The following is an 18,993-nucleotide window of genomic DNA, read 5'->3' as shown; positions in this document are numbered from 1 at the left end:
CTGGCACGGGATCGGGCAGTGTTTCTTTCTGCTGTGCTTGGGATCACTATGAGTTGGAAACGACTCGACGGCACTTAACAACAACAACATCACTACAGAAGTAGATTGCTGGATCTTCCTTCCAAGGAGTGGCTTGTGGGTTTGAACCGCCAGCCTTCTGGTTAGCAGTCAAATCCGTTAGGCATTATTCCACCAGAGCTCCTGCATCCTCACCAGCATTTGTTATTTTCTGTGGTGTTGAACTTTACTACTAGTGCTGGGGCAAGATGGTATCTCGATGCTGTTCTGATTTGTATCTCTTTAATGGCTAATTATCGTGAGCATTTCTTCATATGTTTGTTAGCTACCTGAACATCCTCTTTGGTGAAGTGTCTACTTATATCTTCTGCCCATTTTTTAATTGGATTATTTGACTTTTTGTTATTGAGGTGCTGGAATTTTTTATAAATTCTACAGATAAGTTCCTTGTCACAAATGTCATTGCCTAATATTTTTTCCCAATCTGTAGTTGTTCCTTTGACTCTTTTGGAGAACTCTTTGGAAGCACATAAAAATTTAACTTTGAGAAGTTCCCGTTCATCTAGTTTATCTTCTGCTGTTTGTGCATTTTGGGTTATGCTTGATAGTCTATTTATGCCATATATGAGGGCCCCTAAATTTGCCTCTAGCTTTTCTTTGAGGAACTTTATAGCTTTAGGTCTCACATTTAAGTCTTTGATCCACCTGGAGTTAAGTTTTTTGTATGGTGTGAGGTCCAAATATTGTTTCATTTTTCTGCAGATGGATATCCAGTTTTGCCAACACCATTTGTTAAACAGACAATCTCTTCCCCATTTAATATATTTCAGCCCTTTGTCAAAAATCAGCTGACCACAGGTTGATGTTTTGGAATAGTTTGAGTAGGATTGGTGTCACTTTTCTGAATGTTTGGTAGAATTCTCCGGTGAAACCATCTGGGCCAAGACATTTTTGTTGGTAATTTTTTTTATGACCTGTTCAATCTCTTCTTTTGTTATGGGTCTGTTCAACTTTTCCACCTCAGTCTGTTTTAGTTAAGGTAAATAGTGTGTTTCTAGAAATCTGTCCATTTCTTCCAGATTTTCAAATTTGTTGAAGTACAGTTCTTCGTGGTATCCTGATATTATCCTTTTTATTTCAGTTAGTTCTATTGTGATGTCACACATTTAGTTTCTTATTTGTGTTGTTTTTATTCTCTCCCTCTTCTCCTTTATCAAATTTTCCAGTAGTTTCTCAATTTTATGCATCTTTTCAAAAAATCAACTTCTAGTCTTATTTATTTGTTTCTATTGTCTTTTTGTTTTCTGTTTCATCGATTTTGCTTGAATCTTCTTTCCTTTCTTCTGGTGAATGTAAGCTTTTCTTGCTGTTCTTTTCCTATTGTTGGAGATGTTGGTTTTAAGTGTTGGTTTTGTGTCTTTCTTCTTTTTGGATGTGTGCATTTAATTCTATAAATTGGCCTCTGATCACTGCTTTTGCTGTGTCCCAAAGATTTTGGTATGTTGTGTTTTCATTCTCGTTTTATTCAATGAATTTTTTAATTTCATTTTTTATTTCTTCTCGTATTCACTCTTTCTTAGGAGCATGTTGTTCGGTTCCCATGTGTTGTTGATTTCTAATTTGATAGCATTGTGATCTGAGAAGATGTTTTGCAGTATTTTGAAATTTTTAAAATTATGAAAGCTTGCTTTATGGCCTAACATATGTTCTATCATGGAAAATATCCATGTGCACTTGAAAAGAATGTCTATTATGCTATTGTTGGGTAAAGTGCTCTGTAGATGTCTATAAGGTCAAGTTGGTAGATTGTATTTTTTGGCTCTTCTGCATCTTTGTTGAGTTTCTTTCCAGTTTTCTATCTTTCATTAAAGGTGGTGAATTAAAGTCTTACTATGACTGTGGAGTCACCTATTTGCATTTTCAACTGTTTTAAAGTCTGATTTATGTATTTTGAGGCTCTTTCATTGGGTCCATAGGTATTTATTATGGTTATAACTTGTTGTTCAGTTGATCCTTCAATCATTATATAATGTCCTTCCCTGTCTCTTAAGGTGGTTTTTGTCTTAAAGTCAATTTTATCAGAAATTGATATTGCCATTCCTGATTTTTTGTGGTTGCCATTTACTTGAAAGATTTTTTCCAACCTTTGATTTTTAGTCTATTTTTGTCTTTGTCTCTAAGGTGTGTCTCTTGTAGACAGCATATTGAAGGGTTTTTTTTTTTCTCTCTTATCCAGTCTGCAACTTTCCATCTCTTGAATGGTGAATTTCATCAATTAACATTCAGTGTAATTATTCACAAGTATGAATTGGTTGCTGTTATTTTATTATATGTTTATTCATGATGTTTCTGGTTTCTTTGTTCCATATAATTTTTGGTGCTGAGCTCATTATATTTATTGTGTTATCATTTCCTTTTTTTTGTTATATGTTGTTGAGTCAGACCCAACTCATAGTGACCTCTCCTTGGTTTCTGAGTTGGTATCAAACTAGGTAGGTCAACCTTCCTTCCAAAGAGTGGCTACTGGGTTTGAACCACCAGCCTTCTGGTAAGCAGCCAAATGCCTTGGGCACTACACTACCATTGTTTTAGTATTTGCTAAATATGTTGCTTGTCCTCTTTTTTATTGTGATGTGAAGATTTAACATTTTTCTCTGAGCTTACCCTGTGATTTACAATTTTCTCCCCAAGTTTAGAAAGGTCCATTCTATCTTGCAACTCTCTTGACTTCCTCACTATTTAGAAGTTCTGTAACTACACTATTTTTTCTCTTTTTGGGTTGTAGTTGCCTTCATTTCCAATTGATGTCTCTGTTTCCGCATTTACAATCTTATAAGCTTAGTTTACTTTGGATACTTCCATTGCTGTATTGATTTCTGAGTTATGCCATCTTTGTATGAATGGTCAGTTGTTGTTTGCTATTATTGGTTTTCTGTTCAAAAGACTCTCTTTAGTATCTCTTGTAATGTAGGCCTGGTTTTAACAAATTCCCTTAATTTCTACTTTTCTGGAAGTCTCCTAATTTCACCATCATATTTGAAGGACAATTTTGCCAGGTATATAATTCTTGGTTGAATAATTTTCTCTTTTAGGGTTTATATATATAATCATGGGAAATCTGGTAGCATAGTGCCTAAGGCACTTGACTGCTAACCAGTATGTTGGTGGTTCAAACCCACCAGCCACTCCTCAGAAGGAAGGTTGGGCAATCTATTTCCGTAGTGATACTGCCTCGGAAACCCAAGGAGGGGTCACTCTGAGTCAGGTCCAACTTGATGGCACATAACAACAACAAAAACAACAACATATATAATCCCATTGCCTTCTCATTTGCATAGTTTCTGCTGAGAAATCAGAGCTTATTCCTAGTGGTTGTCCTTTGTAGGTAACTTTTCATTTCCTATGGTGCTTTCAGGATTCTTTCTTTGTCTTTGGTTTTGGTGAGATTGATGATGATATGTAGGACCCGACTCATAGTGACCCCTCCTTGGGTTTCCAAGGCAGTATCACTATGGAAGTAGATTGCCCAACCTTCCTTCCGAGGAGTGGCCAGTGGGTTGGAACCACCATCCTTCTAGTTAGCTGTCAAATGCCTTAGGCACTACTCCACCAGAGTTTCTGGGTATTCCCCTACTCTTGGTTTTCCATTAGTTTTTCCAGGGATAGGCATTTATCTTAGAATTTAAGGACTTAATGTCCTCTAGGAATCAACGGCACATAACAACAACAACAACAAAAGGAATTGGAGTTAGACTGCTATTTATTTTTACCCATGTCTGTATGTTCAAGGATGAAGAGTAAGTGGCTATTTTCCCTGTATGTGTTCTCTTTATCCAGTTGTGATGGGGTTTGGGAGTAAAGGTATTCCTTGTTCCCTTGTTCTATTGAAGCCCATTTCCTAAACTGCTGGCATAAAATGGAATGTATCATATATGATCTGATGAGATATATATACATTTGTATTTTACTGAATATTAAAGCTACTGAAAGAAAGAGAAAGAAAGAAAGAAAAGGAAGGAAGGAAGGAAAAAGAAAAATGCATTTTCAGTGTCTTCGAGTCATAACAGGGAGCTCTGATGGCATAGTGCTGAAGGCATCTGATTGCTAACAAGAAGGCTGGCAGTTCAAACACACCAGCCACTCCTTGGAAGGAAGATTGGGCAATCTACTTCCATACTGATACCACCTTGGAAACCCAAGGAGAGGTCACTATGAGTTGGATCCGACTTGACTGCAATGAGTTTGGTTTTGGTTTAGAGTCGTAACACATCCCTGGCAGGAGTGTAGCTAGTTTAATTTTCAGTTTTGTGGATTCAAACTTCACAATTGAATGCATTGTGATTCTGTTGTCAGTATTTTTTAGATTTCCTAAGGTCTCTGTAACAGATACATCCAATATTCCACCAGTATTCTGTGCTCTTGCCACTTCTTTGGACAGCACCTACATTTTTTTGCTTCCAGATTTTCTCTTATATCTATTGTCCACACCCACACTGTGGCACTCCAAAAGTGCTGAGGAATTAATGCCTCTGGAAATAGTTTTCAACTAATGACTGACTGGGGTGGTAAACAATTATCTGCCCTCCTTGCTCCTTGGACATCTTAACTCTGAAATGTGTCTTTTACATTGGTTCCCAAGTGTTCCCATAAAGATAAGACTTCAGTCACTATAGTGATGGCTGACTGGATAACGTCTCCCTTTATTAGTGTTTTCCTTTCCTCATTCCACATCCCCATTCTCCTATTGGTGATTGTGAAGAAAACACTTCACAAAAGAGGTTCTTACTTTGAACACTTATCTCTGGAGTTGCTTTTTTTTTTAATTTGGTTAATTTAAATGCTTTTGTTTAAATGCTTAGTGCCTAAGCCATTTGACTGCTAATCAGATGGCTGGTGGTTCAAACCCACCAGCCACTCTTCAGAAGGAAGATTAGGCAATCTGCTTCCATAGAGATACTGCCTTGGAAACCCAATGAAAGGTCGCTATGAGTCAGATCCGACTCCAGGGAGGTGAGTTTGGTTTTTGGTTTTGGATTTCTTTTTTAATGCAAATATTGTTTCAATCACTGTTTCATTGTGTGCTCAACAAATCCCGTAATATTCATTCTGTCTTCATTTAACTTTTGACATTATACCAATACATTTCCTTTACTAGGATTCTAAGATGTATGTTTCTATGTTGTTGCTGTTATGTGCCATTGAGTTAGACCTGACTTATAGCGACTCCTCCTCGGGTTTCCGAGGCAGTTATCACTACAGAAGTAGATTGCTCAACCTTCCTTCCTAGGAGTGGCTGGTGGGTTTGAGCCGCTAGCCTTCCGGTTAGCAGTCAAGTGCCTTAGGTACCATGCTACCAGAGCTCCCATTTCTATAAGGTCCTTCTCTTTGTTGATTTCACCTATTATTATTATTTTTTGGGGTTCCACCTTGGAAATGTCTTCCTACTCATCATCATTTGCAAACTTGCAATCTCTTTTGATAAATATCTTTATTCTTTGAGTGAATTTTCCTTTGTTAGAATATCTGAATTGAATGACTTCCCATTTTTATTTTTCTATTCAGGCTAAAGCAGTTTTGAAAAAACACACCCACCCTAAAGGTGATACAAAAGATCAAGCTGATAATTGAATATCTTTCCAGGCCACTACCTTCCCTGCTGCCTAGCCTTATGCTTTGTGGGAAAGAAATGCTTGTTTCTCTTACCCTATCTATACACCTCACTAGGCCCATCCTGTTATTGAATCTTTGTCTTCAGGGGCTTGGTAGTGTACTCATTTAAATTCAGCTCTGGGTCATCTCTTCTCACCTCAAGAGCTGCCCTTTCTTGGTGACTTTTCTGGATGGGACCTATAGGAAATTGTAGCAGCTGGCTAACGGTTATGTAAAAGTTAAAACAAGAAAACTGTATAAGAATACTAGACAGAATGAGAAAGCTTACTCATTAAACACATGAAAATGTTGAGGAGACTAGGTGCAGAGTTCACTACAAAGCAGAATCAATAGCAAAGTTTTTCTGTGAATTAATTTTGAGGACCAAGACCCTTTACTGATGAGTGACTAGTCCTACAGGTTGGAGCACAGAAACATATTAAGGAAACAGACGAAAACCAAAGTATCACTTGAGTTTAAAAATGAGTTAGCAATAAATAAAATTACAGTACGCCACGTAAGTTATGTAAGTGTGCAGAAGAAGGTGTTTGGGCCTTAATGGAAGTGAGGTACTCAAAAAGGATTCTCAAATACCAGTAGATGGGAACTACCTTCTAAGGTAGGTCTGTTATTTGGTGCCATTGACTCAATATTGACTCATAGAGACCCCATGTGACAGAGTAGTAGTAGTCTCACACATAATTTCCTTGTCTGTAATCTTCATGGAAGCAGACTACCACAGGTTTCTCTTGAGGAGTGGCTGGCAGGTTCTTAGCACTGACCTTTCGGTTAGCAGCCAGACACTTAACCAATGCATGACAAAATCTCTTAAATGTGAGTTGACTGATGTTGTTTTTATGTATCATTGAGTTGGTTGTCACTAATAGTGACATTATGTACAAAAAATGAAACACTCCCTGGTCCTGCACCATCCTCACAGTTGTTGCTATGTAAGAGTCATTGTTGCAACCACCATGTAAAATCCATGTTGTTGAGAGTCTTCCTTTTTTCACTGACCTTCTACTTTACCAAGCGTGATGTCTTCCTCCAGGGACTGGTTCATTCTAATATGTCCAAAGTACATGAGACAAAGTCTCGCCATCCTTGCTTCTAGGGAGCATTCTGGCTATCCTTCTTCCAAGACAGATTTGTTTGTTCTTCTGGTGTATTAGGACATATTCTATATTCCTAGTCAACAGCATAATACAAAAGCATCAATTCTTTGGTATTCTTTATTCATTGTCCAGCTGTTGCATGTATATGAGGTGATTGAAAATGCCATGGCTTGAGTGAAGTAAACCTCAGTCCTCAAGATGATGTCTTTGCTTTTTAACATTTTTAAAAGACCTTAGTGCAATATATTTTTTGGTTTATTGGCATCCACTTTCATGGACATCGATTGTGGATCCAAGTAAATTATAGTCCTTGACATCTCTAAACTTTTTTCCATTTATCATGATGTTGCTTATTGATTCAGTTGTGAGGAAATTTGTTTTCTTTATATTGAGGTGTAATCCATATTAAAGGCTGCAGTCTTTGAACTTCATCAGTAACTGAGTCAATTCCTCTTCCTTTTCAGCAAGAAAGGCTGTGTCATCTGGGTATTTCAAGTTGTTAATGAGTCTTCCTCCAATCCTGATGCTGCATTTTTCTTCATACAGTCCAAGCTTTTGGATTATTTGCTTATCATGCAGATTGAATAAGTATGCTGAAAGCATACAACCAGGATGAACACATTTATTGATTTTAAACCATGAAATATTCCCTTGTTCTGTTCAAATGATTGTTTCTTGGTCTACTTATATGTTCTGCATGACCATAATTAAGTTTCTGGAATTCTCATTCTTTGTAATGTTATGCATAGTTTGTTATGATCCTCACAATCATAAATAAAATAAAATAAAACACAGGTAAACATCTTTCTGGTATTCTCTACTTTCAGGCAACATCTAACTGAAATCATCAATAATATCCATTCCATATCCTTTTCAGGATCTGGCTGGAATTTCTGGCAATTCCCTCTCAATGGATTGCTGCAACTTTTTTAAAATTATCTTCAGCAAAATTTTACTTGTATATGATATTAATGATATTGTTTGATAATTTCTACATTCTACTGGATAACCTTTCTTTGGAATGAGCACTCCTACATGTCTCTTCTATATTTGACCAGGTAGCTGTCTTCCATATTTCTTGGCATAGATGAGTGATCACCTCCAGTGCTGCATCCATTTGTTGAAACATTTCAATTGCTAAGTTATCAATTCCTTATTTTCCCCAATGCCTTCTGTGCAGCTTGGCCTTCTTTCTTTAATATCATCAGTTCTTGATCATACATTACCTCCTGAAATGGTTGAAGTTTTACCAATTATTTTTGGTACAGTGAATCCATGTATTCTTTCCATATTTTTTGATGCTTTCTATATCATTCAATATTTTGCTCTTTTTTTTTTTTTTTTTTTTTTGGTTAGGTGTTGGTGAATAGATTCTGATTCATAATGTCCCTATGTACAACAGAATGAAACACTGCCTTGTCCTGAGCCATCCTCACAATCCTTTCTATATTTTAGCCCATCATTGCAGATACTGTGTCAATCCATCTCATTGAGGGTCTTCTCCTTTTTCTCTAGCAATCTATTTTACCAAGTGTGGTATTCTTCTCCAGGGACTGGTCCCTTCTACCCCATGACCAAAGCAGGTGAGATGGTCTGGCCATTCTTACTTCCAAGGAGCATTTCTGCTGCACTTCTTGCAGGATAGATTTGTTCATTCTTATGGCAGTCTATGGTGTTTTCAGTCTTCTTTGTCAACACCACAAATCTAAGATATCAATTTTGTTTCAGTCTTCCCTATGCATTGTCCAGCTTTCACATGCATGTGAGATTTTGAAAATTCCATAGCTTGGGTTAGGTGCTCTTTAGTCTTCAAAGTGACATCTTTGCTCTTGAACACTTTAAAGAGGTCTTTTGCAACAGATTTGCTAAGTGAAATACATTATCTGATTTCTTGACTGCTCAGCGTTCATTGTGGATCAAAGTAAAATGAAACCTTTGATAACTTCAATCTTTTCTCCATTTGTTATTTATTTCACCACTTATCATTTATTTATTTTGCTCATAGAAATCCTCAATAATTCAACTTGAGGTTTGAATCTTTTATTCAATTCTTTCAGGTTGGGAAATGTGTAGCGTTTTCTTCCCTTTTGGCTTTCTAACTCCAGGTCTTTGCATGTTTCATTATAATACTTTATTTTGTCTTCTTGAGTCACGCTTTGAATCTTCCGTTCAGCTATTTTACCTTATCATTTCATCCTTTTGCTTTTGCTACTCTATGTTCCAGAACAAGTTTCAGAGTCTCTTTCATGTCTATTTTGATCTTTTCTTTTCCTGTCTTTTTAATGACCTTTTGCTTTCCTCACGTATAATGTTTTTTATGTCATCCCACAGTTCATTGGTCTTTGGTCATTTGTGCCCCCCAGGGTTTCCAAGGCTGTAATATTTAAAGAAGCAGACTGCACATCTTTCTCCTGTGGAGTGGATGCTGGGTTGGAACTACAGGTTTTTGATCAGTGGCCAAGTACTTGACTACTATACCACCAGAGCTCCTACAGGGACTTTCCTTAATTTACATAATTGTTGAGGATTTAAGCAGAGTTAGTTTATTTTAGTTTGTTTTTAATATTGGTGCTTGTTATGAATTAAATGTCTTTAGAGTCCAGAGCAGAGGAGAACATGCTATAAAAGAGGTTTTTTTGTTTGTTTTTCTCCTTCCCTTTGAGTCTTGAGGAACTTCTTGGAATGGAATAGTAGCATTAGTGTATGTAAAATACAAATAAAAATTTTAATCCCCCTCTGATATATGTTTTGACTGATCAGTCAGATATCAGTGAGCTTGTAGTTATCTAGTCTATCTGTTCAGATTAAGGTTTCAAAAAGTGGTTGTGATCATTAACACAGAGTCTATTAATGGAAGCTGTCAAAAATCATTGTGCCAAACATCTAATGTCATATGTACTCTGCCAGTGTTTCTTGTGAACTGTCTAAACCCACAATAGTTAGTCACAGATTTTTTTTATCATCTAACTAGTAGTAGAATAATCCAATTGATATTTTCCTGTGACATGTGTGGTTTTTGATATTTTACATTATTTTTCTCCCAAGTTTCTTTCTAGCCTTTGATTTCCATTCTTGTCCATGTAATTTTATGGCTTTTTCATTAAAATTGGCTTGCAAAGAGGAGACCATTAAGAAACACCCTGTACCTGTCAATCAGTAGACCCAGACATTTTCAAAATCATAATAGTTGATTCAGCACACTAGCTTGTTGGAGTTATCTGCATGGCAGAGATGTCAGCATATTGTTTCCAAGCCTGACTTCTACATGCAAAAAAGTAACAGAGCATGTCCCTGCTTCTTTTATCTTCCTCAGGAGAGCAACCAAGTGGCATAATCAATTCTTCTGGCCTTTGTATTTCACCTGATATTTACTTTGTGCACTGCTTTGAGATTTACCCTTACTTTTCCTCCTTAACATATATTTGCCTATTCTTTTTATCTAAAAAAAAATAAGGTTATTTTAGTGCCAGGTCATGGAGAATTTCATTAAAAACTTATAATATTTTCCTTTTCTCAATATCCATAGAGCAGTGAAAAGTTGCCCTAATTACCAAAAGATTGTCAAGCTCTGGGTATACAAAGAGTAATCTTCTTCATACCAGGTGTTGAGAGAATTGGCAATGTGCGGATGATTTTGACATGCTAACTTTACTGGTCACTGACATATATTATTGTACCTAAGAGAGATCAAGCATAAGCTTGACATCTTTTGTGCTATGAATATCAAAATCGAGGAAGTGTGAATTTGATCTTAGCAGATAAAAGTAGCTCTGTTTTAGAGAATTTGAGGAGAAAAATTAATTCTCAGATTTTCACAAATGACCTAGCTTGCTTGTTCTTTAGGGTCAGTTGCATATGCATCCCAAGTCACTCAATTCACAAGATCAGGGTACTAGCTCTGGGGGTTAAGAGTCACTTTTAGAAACACCAGAACTTTTCTTTCTATTATTATTTTTAAACTCTCAATACCAGTCACCTGGAGGAAATGCAACTACTAAGCCATGGCTTCTTTGGCATTGACATTAGCACAATAAACTTTCTCACGGTAATAATTGAAAAAAATCAGAATGGTGTGAAAAAGTAAATATCATAATCCCACATGCAGTATAAAAGGAATTCATAAAGGCTCAGTGACTCACAAGACAGGTTAATTAAAGCTTCCATGTGACGCATTCGAAGTTAGCAAAATATTTGCTTACTCATGTTATTTTCATGGCTACATGGATTGAATTCTTTAATGAAATGTCTAGCAAAAGACTGTGATGGAATACTAAATAAAAATCTATGTTATTTTATTTACTTTCTTTTATTTTAATCCGTTTCCAATTCTGTTAGTAATGTTTTATATAAAGTATTTAGTATAAAAATTAAGTATCTAATGTAAAAAAATTAGTGTTGCAAAAAGACCCACAAAACCTGTTTCATAGAAGTTGTTCTATGCCTACCGGGAGTGCCATGTGGGTTCCACAGCATACATAACAAAAAGCCGCTGATGAAAGGTAGGGAAACCTTACATGGATATAGAAGTTTTCATTATTATGATGATTCTTAATTTCTTATCCTCATGTGTTCTTGTGGGATCCCAGCAGAATAGATCCTGCTACTTGGAATTAAAATTTTTGCTTACCTAGAGTAAAGAATAACTTAAAATAAACAGTGAACAGGCCTCAAGGTGGAAATAGCACTTAAAAAAAAAAGGAGTAGAAGCTTTATTTATTTTTTTAAGTAATTCGAATCTTGGTAAAGGATAATAAAATAATTAACAAACCATAGCAGTTGCCTGCCTGTTGATGTCGACTCTGGTGACTCTACACGTTTCAAATAGAATTATGCTCTTAGTTTCTTAGTGCTTCTATGACAGAAATACTATAAATGGGTGGCTTTAACAAACAGAAATTTATTTTCTTACAAGTTAAAATACTAGAATTCCAAATTCAGGGTACTGGCTCTCTTGGAAAGCTCTGTTTCTCTGTTGGTTCAAAAGAGAAGTCCTTATCTTTTTGGAACTTGTTTCTCAGTTGCTTGGTAACCTTCATGTGGAGTACAGTTTTCTCTTCGTTTGTGCTTCCTTTTCTGTTCACATCTTTTCTTTTAATGTCTTAAAGGTGATTGATTGACTTAAATACCCTACACTTATATGATATAGTTAAGATAGCAAAGAAAGTCCGATTCCCAAGTGGTATTATATCTGCAAGTATAGGGATTTAGGATTTATAGCACTTATTTTGGGGAACATAATTCAATCTATAACAATAAAGTTTTAAATGTTTTTGATCTTTTGGAAGTACATTCTCCAGCCTTTCTTCTGAGGCAACTCTGAGTGGAGTTGAGCTGCCACATTTTCAGTTCGTAACCGAACATTTAACCATTTGTGCCATCTACGGCCTCCAAAAAGATAATATAATTAAAACCAAACCAAATTCACTGCCATCAAGTCTACTCTGAAGCATAGCAAACCCATTGGGTTTATGAGGCTGTAAGTCTTTATGGAAGCAAATCACCTTATCTTTCTTCCACAGAGTGGCTGGTGAGTGCAAACCACCAAACTTTTGGTTAACAGCCAAATGTCTTAACCACTACACAACCAAAGCTCCTCAAGGAATAATACATACATACATATACATATACCAAACTCACTACTGTCGAGCCAATTCTGACTCATAGCGACCCCTCCTTGGGTTTCTGAGGCAGTATCTCTACAGAAGTAGATTGACCAATCTTCTTTCTGAGGAGTGGCAGGTAGGTTTGAACCACCAGCCTTCTGGTTAGCAGTCAAATGCCTACTATGCCACCAGAGCTCCTATATATATATAAAAATAAGAGCTTCTTATTTCATTAAAACCAAAATCATGAATATAGTTTATATGTACATGTTTATGTGTGTGTATTAAACAAAAACCCAAACCCAAACCTGTTGCTGTGGTGTTGATTCCAACAATAGTGACCCTATGTGTTACAGAGTAGAACTGTTCATGGGGTTTCTTGGCTGCCATCATTATAGAAGCAAACCTGCCAGATCATTCTTTCACAGCACTGCTGCATGGGATCAAACTACCAACCTTTAGAATGGCCAAACCAAAAAAAAAAAAAAAGGCGCTCTGGTGGTGTAGTGCCTAAGGCATTTGACTGTTAATCAGGAGGCTGGCAGTTCACACCCACTAGCCACTCCTTGGAAGGAAGGTTGGGCAATCTAATTCCATAGTGATATCACCTCAGAAATCCAAGGAAGGATCACAGTCAAGGGCAGATAGTTTGTACCACCCAGGGAATGTATTTTTGATATATATAATAATGATTATTTACACCACCCATTTGTCAGTTTGCTGTAGTATAGTGGCTTGTGTGTTGTGATTTTGGGAGGTATGCCACTAGTAATCTAAATACCAGCAGAATCACCAATGGTGGAGGTTTTAGCAGGGCTTCAATACTAAGACAGACTAATAAGAAACTGACGACCTTGTGGATTAGAACAGAACATTGTCTGACTTACTTGCTTTGGTCACAGTCATTGGTAGGCATCATTCCCTAGAGAAGAACATCATGTTTATTAGAGTTCTGCAACAGTGTGAGATGGATTGGCATAGTAACTGCAATGACAGACTCAAAAATGCTGGAGATTGAGGGCATGACAAAGGACTGAGTAAAGTTCCATTCTGTTATATATAAGTCACCATGAGTTGTAGTTGACTTAAGGCAGCTAATGACATTATTATTATTATTACTGTTGTTGTTATTCTGTGTCAGAGGCTGTAGTTTTCCTATCCAGTTTTTAGTTTGGGGTGTTGTTGTATGTTGTTGTTATGTGCCATCAAGTGAGACCCGACTTATAGCGATTGCTCCTTGAGTTTCCGAGGCAGTATCACTATGGAAGTAGATTGCCCAACCTTCCTTCCAAGGAGTGGCTGGTGGGTTTGAACCACCAGTCTTCTGGTTAGCAGTCAAGTGCCTTAGGCACTACGCTAGTTTGGCATAGGGTCACTTAAAATATAGGTTACCTTTGGGAGCTCTGGTAGCATAGTGCCTAAGGCACTTGACTGCTAACCAGAAGTCTGGCGGTTCATACCCACCAGCCACTCCTTGGAAGGAAGGTTGGGCAATCCTACTTCCCTATAGATACTGCCTCAGAAACCCAAGGAGGGGTTGCTATGAGTCAGGGCTGACTCGATGGCAAATAACAAAAACAACAACCCAGACAAAAAAGACAAAGAAGCCACATCTTATAGAACTGTGAAGCCAGTGGCCTTTTGGCCACAGACTTTCTATAGCAGGACAACTCTCAGAGAAGAAATAAGGACACTTCTGTCTTGTTTAAGCCACTGTTATCCTGCATTTTTATATTATTGTCACCCGAACTCAGCCACTTTTTTGGGGTTTTAAGGTCATCATGAAGCAATTGAGGGGCCAGGGAGAATAAGGACCTAAAGTCAGTAGATTGTTTTTTATTCTTTCCCTTTCTCTTATCACATGTGTATTTTTGGGTGCCTCATTTCTTTATTTGTACAATGAGGTAGCAGATCCTAGCTGACCGACTAAGGAATAAATGAGATCCTGAAATATTTAGGATCAGCACATCTGTCCCTTCAAAATGATCAAACGTTAACTAGCATGCTGTGATCCATGACTGTTAAAACTATTATTTCTGATAATGGGCATTGACTACATATCTTCCAACATTTTTTGAATCCGATAAATAGATAGGGAAAGAGAGAGAGAGAGAGAGAGAGACAGACAGATATAGACAAATATGTGTATTTCTTATTAACACTTTTTTTTTCATATTTTCTATATAATATAGAGTAGTGTTCTCTTCAGTTCTGATGACCAGGATATTGGTAAACATTCTGCCATATAGAAAGTCAAAATATATGAAGATAATCTAGTTAATAGATTTGGTTGCATTAGTTATGTTGCCCAAACAGTTTTTCTGGACATATTAAAAAACAAACACACAATAAAAACCACACTCTATTCTAAATAGAACACTCAGAATAAAGCAGCATTTAAAAACTTGTACTAGAGAAGATTCGAGTCTTTCTCATGCCCAAATTCTGGAGTAGAATTTAGAAATAGGAGAAAGACAATGATAATAGTTGCATTAGGCATATGAAGGAGTGAACAGGCTTTATATTTGTTATGGAAGGAGAATCTTAACAATCCTCTGGGGATTGAAAGGAGAAAAGATGGAGATAAATTTAGAAGGAGAAATATTATGTCAGGGCTATATTGAAAACTCTGGAATCTTATACATATATGTATATATACATACACACCCACATATATTTATTATTATTGTTAGGTGTCATCAAGTTGGCTCTAATTTACAGTAATCCTATGTACAATAGAATGAAACAATGCCTGTCCTGCACCATCCACACACTACTTGCCCTAATTGAACCCATCATTGCAGCCACTGCGTCAATTCACCTAGTTGAGAGGTTTCCCCTTTTTTGTTCGCCTTCTACTTTACCAAGCATGATAATCCTTCTCCAGGGAATGGTCCCTAGTGACAACATTATCAAAGTAGGTGTGATGAAATATGACTATTCTCACTACAAAGGAACATTCTGGTTGCACTTCTTCCAGGACAGATTTGTTAGTTCTTCTGGCAGTCCATGATGTTTTCAGTATTCTTCACCAATGCTATAATTCAAAGGCATCGACTTTTTGGCCTTCCTTATTTATTGTCCAGCTTTCACATGCATATGAGGAGATTGAAAATACCATGGCTTGGATTAGGCACATGTCAGTTTCCAAAATGACATCCTTGTTCTTTAACACGTTAAAGAGGTCTTTTGCAGCAGATTTGCTTTATGCAATAATAATAATAAACTCATTGTCATTGAGTCAATCCTGACTCATAGCACCTCCTCCTTGGGTTTCTGAGGCAGCATCACTACAGAAATAGATCGCCAATCTTCCTTCCAAGGAGTGGCTGGTGAGCTTGAACTGACAGCCTTCTAGTTAGCAGCCAAATGCCTTAGGCAGTATACCACCAGAGCTCCCATACAATGTCTAATTTCATGACAGCTGTTTTCATCAGTGCTCATTGTAGATCCAAGTAAAATGAAATCCCTGACAACTTCAGTCTTTTCTCCATTTATCATGATGTTGCTTGTTGGTGAGATATAATCCATACAGAAGACTGGAGTGTTTGATCTTCATCAATAAGTGCTTCAAGTCATCTTCACTTTCAGCAAGCAAGGTTGTGTCATCTGCAAATCACATGTTGTTTCTCCAATCCTGATGTTTTGTTCTTCATATAATCCAGATTCTCAGATTATTTGCTCAGTGTACAGATAGAGTAAGTATGATGAAAATATACAACACTGATGCACACCTTTCTCTACTTTAAACCATGTAGTATATACTCTTGTTCACTTTGAAAGACAGCTTCCTGGCTCATGTACCAATTCCTCATGAGCATAATTAATGTTCTGGAATTTTCATCATCATAATGCTACCCACCCACAATTGTTTATGATCCACACAGTCAAATGCCTTTGTAGGAGCTCTGGTAGCATAGCACCTAAAGCACTTGACTGTTAACCAGAAGGCTGGTGGTTCAAACCTACCAGCCACTCCTCGGAAGGAAGATCAGGCAATCTACTTCCATAGTGATACTGCCTCAAAACCCAAGGAGGGGTCGCTATAAGTCAGGTCTGACTTGACAGCACATAACAACACAACAGTGAATAAAACTTAAGTAAACATCTTTCTGATATTTGCTTTCAGCCAAGATCCATCTGACATCAGCAATGATATTCCTTGTTCCACATCCTCTTCTGAACCTAGCTTGAATTTCTGGAAAGTCCCTGCTAATATACTGCTGCAACTATTTTTAAATTATCTTCAGAATAATTTTACTTGCATGTGATAATAATGATATTGTTCGATAATTTTCACATTCTGTTGAATCACCTTTCTTTGGAATGGGCATAAATATGGATCTTTTCCACTTATTTGGCAAGGTTGCTTTCTTCCAAATTTCTTGGTATAAATGAGTAAGTACTTCTAGCACTGCATATGTTTGTTGAAACATCTCAATGGGTATTCCATCAATTCCTGGAGCCTTGTTTTTCGTGACTTCCTTCAGTGCAGTTTGGAATTCTTTCTTCAATACCATTGGTTATTTATCATGTGTTACCTCCTAAAATAACAGGTTATCAACTAATTCTTTTTTTTTTTTTTTGGTACAGTGACTGTGTATTCCTTCTGTCTTCTTTTGATGGTTCCTGCACCATTCAATATTTTGCCCATAGAATCTCTCAAGATTGCAACTCGAGGTTTAAATTTTTTCTTTAGTTCTTTCAGCTTGAGAAATAGTGAGCATGTTCTTCCCCTTTCTTTTTCTAACTCCAGGTCCTTGCACATTTCATTATAATACTTTACTTTGTCTTTTTAAACCACCCTTTGAAATCTTCTGTTCAGTTCTCTTGTTATATATTTTATCATATATAATATATATGTTATTATTTTTATATACCAAAAAACAAAGCCAAACTCACTGCTGTTGAGTTGGATCTGACTCATAGCAACCTGTCCTTGGGGTTCTGAGACGGTAGCACTATGGAAGTAGATTGCCCAATCTTCTTTCCAAGGAGTGGCTGGTGGGTTTGGTGCTAACCTTCTGGTTAGCAGTCAAATGCCTTAGGCACTACACCACCAGAGCTCTCAATTTATTATATATCTCTATATCTCTATATCTATCTATCTATTTATCTATCTATCTATTAGTATGTTTAACATCTTATGCCTGTGGTTGGAGTACCCATATTCATGTACTATGTTAGTTTTATCTTTTAGCTAGTTACTTATCTTTGACTTATTGAAAACTAATGTGGGAGACAGGGTTATAGCCGGGAAGACTTAGTCAAATTTTTGGGAGCTCTGGTAGCATAGTGGCTAAGACACTTGCCTGCTAACCAGATGGCTGGCGGTTCAAACCCACCAGCCACTCCTCGGAAGGAAGGTTGGGCAATCCTACTTCCGTAGTGATACTGCCTCGGAAACCCAAGGAGGGGTCGCTATGAGTCGGGTTTGACTTGACGGCACATAACAACAACAACAACAATGAAGAAATTAACCTTGAATAGACATGGGATTGTGATGAAGGATCTAACTCTACTATGGGATTGGCACAGGTGGGAGGATGTTACCAATCCAAATAAGGGCATTTAAGGCAGAGTGGTCTTAGAATTATCCATGCTTATATAATTAACCATGATATTCAGTTTAGTGGGTGGGACTTTGCAACTTAGCTAGCAAGAATGTTCTGGTTACCTAGTGCTACTCTGACAGGAATATACTACAAATGGGATGACCTTAACAAACAGGAGTTTATCCTCTCTTATAGTTTGGAGACTGTAAGTCTAAGTTCAAAGTGCCAGGTCTAGGGGCTGGGTGAAAGCCCCTTGACCTTGAGCTTCAGCTCTGCCTCTTGCTCCCAGACCACTGAAGCTAGAGGCATCTCTTCACTCAGCCAGCTACTGGCTGCTGAGGCTAACAAGCCCAAGGTTGACAGATAAAATGGCATGGTCCTGATGTTACCAAACCACATGGCAGGCCATTAATTCAAGTCTACTGAAAGTCCCCAGGTTGGTAGAGCATAGCAGGCTGCTGAACAACAAAATGGCTACATGCAGTGTCCAAGCATGCCATCGGCTAGAGACCATTCCCCAAGTCTTGTCCTTAGATATAGGAAGCAGACCACATCCCTAAAGCAGCTGCTTAACAGCTCACAGTAGATTCACCATGGAGTTGATTATCAGTCTCATCATGGGGAATAACTACCATCAGCTGCCCAGCCACTCAACCAGGCCCAGCCAAGTTGACATACAAACTTAACCATCACAAAGATTATCTTGTACAAAGTCAGGCAGCAATTAATATTTAGTTTACTTAATGTTTTATTTCTAGGACTTCTACTCCTGTTTGGAACACATATTGAGATAATGATTACATTACACAGTGTGTAAGTGTTCAACTATTAACTGAAAAGTGGGCAGGTGGAACCTACCAGTTTTTCTGTGGGCAAAAGATGTGGCATTCTGCTTATGTAAAGAGTTATAGCCTTTGTAGACCTTTTGTTTGGCTGAATGTTAAACCATGAGAGTAAGTCAATTCCAGGCCCTAAGGGTCACCAGAGGCCACAGTCTGGAAGGTTTCACCAGTCTCTATCCAACCAGTAACCAGTAATCTTTGTCTTTTTTTT

This window comes from Orycteropus afer, unplaced genomic scaffold (assembly GCF_000298275.1).
Source record: "Orycteropus afer afer isolate SDZICR_OR568_19922 unplaced genomic scaffold, OryAfe1.0 scaffold00159, whole genome shotgun sequence".
NCBI lineage: Eukaryota > Metazoa > Chordata > Mammalia > Tubulidentata > Orycteropodidae > Orycteropus > Orycteropus afer.
Note: the sequence above shows the minus strand (reverse complement) of the source record.